Raw genomic sequence first — 5,827 nt, 5'->3', positions numbered from 1 at the left:
CATGTTCTTTTGATGTTTCCTGCATCATTCAATATTTTGCCCATAGAATCTTTCATTATCGCAACTTGAGTCTTGAATATTTTCTTCAGTACTTTCAGCTTGAGAAATGCTGACCATGCTCTTCCCTTTTGGTTTTCTAATCCAGGTGTTTGCAAATTTCATTATAATAATTGACTTTGTCTTCTTGAGATGCTCTTTGAAATCTTCTGCTCAGCTCTTTTATCTTTTAATTTCTTCCATTTGTTTTAGCTACTCTCTGTTCAAGGGCAAGTTGCAGAGTCTCTTCTGACATCCATTTTGGTCTTTATTTCTTTTTCTGTTATACATACATATATACAAATTATATATATATATATATATATATATATGTGTGTGTGTGTGTGTGTGTGTGTGTGTACACACACACACATACATGCATACTGTGCTCTTCTTGGAAGCTCTAGTAGCATAGTGCCTGAGGCATTTGACTGCTAACCAGAAGGCTGGTGGTTCAAACCTACCAGCCACTCTTTGGAAGGAAGATTGGACAATCTGCTTTTGTGGTGATACTGCCTCAAAAACCCAAGGAGGGGTTGGAATGAGTCAGATCTGACTCAATGGCAGTGAGTTTGGTTTGGTTTTTGTGCCCTTCTTAACTATGCATCCTATCTGTCAACCTTGTGTAGCTATTGTTTACACAGTACTGCATTATAAGTAATGGTAGCATAGTGCCTAAGGCAGTTGATTGCTAACCAGAAGGCTGGCGGTTCAAACCCCCCAGCCACTCCTCGGAAGGAAGGTTGGGCAATCCTACTTCCGTAGTGATACTGCCTTGGAAACCCAAGGAGGGGTCGCTATGAGTCGGGGCCGACTCGACGGCACATAACAACAACAACAACAACAACTTTTATTTAGGAGCTCTGGTAGCATAGTGGCTAAAGCACTTGACTGCTAACCAGAAGGCTGGCGGTTCAAACCCCCCAGCCACTCCTCGGAAGGAAGGTTGGGCAATCCTACTTCCGTAGTGATACTGCCTTGGAAACCCAAGGAGGGGTCGCTATGAGTCGGGGCCGACTTGACGGCACACGACAACAACGACAACAACATACCTAGGTTTGGAAGATGATATTCCTACCTATGTATTTTTATGTGCTACAAAAATATCCATGTGTGTTTTAAACATAACAAGAGGCAAAATTAAGATAACTTCTTAGCCACAAATAAGCACCTTGAGGGAGTGGGTTGCTGGACCTGTAGGCTAGGGACTGTGGTCATGGTACATCAAGCTCAATTAGTAGAACATGGTATACAAAAATATTGTTCTATATCTTACTTTGGTGAGTAGCTACTTGGGTCTTGAAAGCTAGCAAGTGGCCATCTAAGTGGTAACTATGGGTCTCTTCTCATCTGGAGCAAAAAGAGTGAAGAAAATCAAAGACATGGAAACAGTTAGTCCAAGAGACTAATGGACCATGAGAACTTTAACATATATGACCCTGAGACCAGAAGAATTACACAGTGCCTGGCTGCAAATGCCAACCACTCAGGAAGGGATTAAAATTGGAGAATCTGTATAGAGTGGGAGAAAAATGTGGAACAAAACTCAAAATCTTAAAAAAGACCAGGCTTAGTGGTCTGATACAGACTGGTGAAACCCCTGAGACTATGACATTGAGTCACCCTTAGGGTCTGGAATTGGACACACTCCTGTGCATGGCCTAACTCTTAGCCAAATAATAGACAGGCCTGCAAGCTGAACACCTACACCAGGGAGATATACTCCTTAGAACAATCAACCATGGGAGATTTGAAGGGGAGCATTTGCACAGAAGAAAGGTAAGGAGGCAGGAATGTATAGACAAGAAAGACACAAGGAAAGGGTAACCACAGGGAGGAAGTGGGAGGTGAGCTGTTATACTGTAGGGAATGTAACCAGTGCCACAAAACAAAATGCATATAAACTGATGGATGTAAAATGAATTTGCTTTGTAAAATTTCATCCAAATCACAATAAAACGTTAAAAAAATGGTATTTTGTAGCTGATTTGCTCATTGCAATATGTCATTTGATTTCTTGACTGCTGCTTCCATAGGCATTGTTTGTGGATCCAAATAAAATGACAACTTCAATCTTTTCTCCATTTATCATGATGTTGCTTATTGGTCCACTTATGAGAATTTTTGTTTTCTTTATGTGGAGGTGCAATCCATATAAAACACATTTATAGATAGAATTTATCACCCTAATGTAGACAACTTAGGAAGAATTTGTGTAAATACTTTGAGAGACAAGGTACCTCCAGCACTACAGACCCATGTGGCTCTGTCTCCATCCAGGCTTTGTGAAGTGCCCCATCCAGATGCATCAGCACATGATGCGTGAGCATAGCAAGCAGTGGGGGAAAATGAAACCCAGATTATTGAAGTATTTTGAGTTTGGTTCTGATTATCCAATGTAATCATTTCTGTTGTGCCACAAGTTTGCATGTAATGTGTTTCAAATGTTATAGTATAAAATCCCACATATCTTCAAGAAAATGGCAGAAAAAGAGTATATATGTTATCACTGAATTCTTCACCTTAACAATTCTAATAACTCTACACAATTTCTAGGGTAACACATTCACGTAGAGTTTTAATTTTTTTGGCTCATAAACTTTTGCAGGATTGATCGTTAGGAGGTGCCCTTTTAGACCAAACATAAGACTGACTGCATTATCTGCCTCTGTGTCAGGTTCACACTAAGCTGACAGGAAAATATATTCCAATACAGTAAAGGAGAACGTCTCGCACTTTAATGTGCATGTAAATCATCTAGGAATCTGGTGAAAATGCAGATTCTGATTCAGTAGATCGGGGTGAGGCTTTCAATACCGCATTTCTTACAAAACTACAGGTGATGCTGATGCTGCTGGTCCACAGACCACATTTGGAATAACAAGCAGAGATAGAACAAGTCTTTGGAGACAAGCAAGGTATTAACCTCTTTAGGCTTTGTGTCTTCCATTTAAAATGGAAATGATGTATAGGTGATGGCATTCTTGTGAAGTTGAAATGAAAAGAGCATTCTGAAAATACTTTGTAGACTTTGATTTCTCTAATATTAATTAATTTTGATTTTACTGTCATCATATTGTCCTTCAAATCCTTCCTGCTGATATTTTAATAACAAATAAAGGATAGGTGCTGAGTGCAGTAAATTATACTGCCTTATTTCTACTTAAGAAGCTCTGATAGCATAGTGGCTAAGGCGTTTGGCTGCTAACCAGAAGGCTGACGGTTCAAGTCCACCAACCACTCCTCAGAAGGAAGATGGGGCAATCTACTACTTCTATAGAGATACTGCCTCAGAAACCCAAGGAGGGGTCACTATGAGTCAGATCTTATTCGATGGCAATGAGTTTGATTTTTGTATTGCTACTTAAGGCATTGACATTAATGTTGAAATTTCCAGCAAAATTCATCATATAGGCATTGCTATTTCTTCTTGTAAGAATTCTAAATATTTGATAGGCAGTTGAAGAGCTATGAATGTTGATTAATACCTTTTTCCCTGAAAAACATTTCTTTTGAAAGTTTTTGAGTTTCCATTCTATATCATCCTTCTTAAGACCAACTGCCTTTCTTCCCTAACACAATCTATAATCAAAATAACCAATAGATTTTTGGTATTAGATTTGTGAGGAAATGGTCAAGCAATGAAGCCACATCTAATAACTTTAATCATATCATATTGAAATATAACATTTAGACACCATGGAATGAGACAGTCTTAATTTTCAAAGAACAAAGATAAAAGCAATTGAAAAATTGTTGGGTCAACAGAACTTTCAGAAAATTTCTGAGCAAATTAACAGGTAGTGCTAGGATTCCAACCCATGTTTTAATTTTTTTAAAACTCTTAATTCCTCACAGAACATAAAATCCTTTTTTTTGAAAAAAAAACAACAACAAAAAAAAAACCTTTGTTTGATAATTTACACTGAAGTTAAAATTCAAACTTGATAAACTTTGTTTCCTAGAAATGTTATAAGAATTTTTTTTTTTTTTTTAAATAACAGGAAATTCCTAGACAATGGTGAGAGATGGTAATAGCGGAGTGGTCAGATGGGAAGCTAACTCTCACACATTTGGTTAGACTTGAGTGTTACAATGAAACAAACTGTTTTCCATTATCCACAAGAATAGAACTGAGATGCTATGCTGGTGGGCTGGTTTGGAGATAAAAAAAAGAGTTTCTTCAACTCCACTGTCTTTAATTGATTACAACTATGACAATAACTGATAGCATTCTCTGGTTGGGGGTGGGGATAGAAAAGGGACCAATGAATAGAGGTAAGAATTATGCCAGCGGTCCCTTGTTGTTCTTGTCAACTCCAGTTAGTCCCCAACAGTGACCCCATGCACACTGGAGCAGAATGCTGCCTTGTCCTCCATGGTCAGTTGTGGATCACTCTGCTTTGATCCACAGGTTTTAATTGGCCTTCCTTCTTTGTCTGTCTTAGTTGGGAAACTCTGGTGACACTTACTCAGCATCATAGCAATATGGAAGCCTCCATTGACAACAGGTGATGGCTGTGGCTGTGCATGAGGTGCATTACCCAGGAACCCTGGGTTTCCCTCACAGAAGGTAAAAATTCAACCTCCGAACAACCAGTGCTCTCAAATGATCCCCATGGTAACCAAAATCACTGGCCACTTGACTTCAAAGTTGATTCCTTTACATCCATATTGTATAATAAAAAAATCTCACCAGTAACTATCTTATCCCCTTTTCATGTTGTTTACTTTCATTGTATTCTGAGATCTTTTGTTTTAATATTAATTTTTAAAAATATTTTTTCTTATTTATTTTCATCTGTATCTGTGTTCCTTCTTCTCATCTCTCTTCAGACTTCCTTGTAGGTGTCAGTTAAGGTCTTGAGTCATGGTTATTTACCCACACTACCTTGCCAAATATGTGTTTCTGTGCTGAGTCACTTAGGGGGCAGGGAAAATACAAAATAAAGGATCCAGAAGAAACAGTTGTGATTTTAATGAGAAAATTTAACTGATGATATCACCCACACCACATATGATTGTCTCTATAAGGATGTGAGGAGGTGTATTAACAGTCTTATAATTTTAATCAATATTTATATTGTCTCTCATATCTGTATATGCCATGTGAATAACTCTTAATAATTATGCATGATCATCAATTGCTCATGTGCAAATTCTTCATGTTGCTGAAGAAAATTAAAATAAGTCCATGAGAACCAAAATATTACTTTCTTTATATCTTGCCTGAATTTAGAGACCATCTGAAGATAGATCTGACAATCTGACACACTGAACACCAATGACTGAAGACCAGATGAGCTGTGGGATGACATCAAGAATGTCATACATGAAGAAAGCAAACAGTCATTAAAAAGACAAGAAAGGAAGGAAAGACCAAAATGGATATAAGAAGAGGCTCTGAAACTTGCTCTTGAACATACAGTAGCTAAAGTGAATGGAAGAAATGCTGAAATAAGAGCTGAACAGATAATTTCAAAGGGCAGCTTGAGAAGACAAAGTAAAGTATTATGTTGTTGTTGTTGTTGTTGTTAAGTGCCGTTGAGTCATTTCCGACTCATAGTGACCCCATGCACAGCAGAACAAAACACTGCCCGATCCCGCACCGGCCCCACAATTCCTGCTATACTTGAGCCCATCATTGCAGCCACCATATCAATCCATCTCCTTGAAAGGCCTCCCTCCCCCGCTTTCAATGACCCTCCACCCTACCAAGCATGACATCCTTCTCCAGGGAATGGTCCCTTCTTACAACATGACCAAAATAGGTGAGACGAAGTCTGGCCAT

This window comes from Orycteropus afer, unplaced genomic scaffold, assembly GCF_000298275.1.
Source record: "Orycteropus afer afer isolate SDZICR_OR568_19922 unplaced genomic scaffold, OryAfe1.0 scaffold00202, whole genome shotgun sequence".
NCBI lineage: Eukaryota > Metazoa > Chordata > Mammalia > Tubulidentata > Orycteropodidae > Orycteropus > Orycteropus afer.
Note: the sequence above shows the minus strand (reverse complement) of the source record.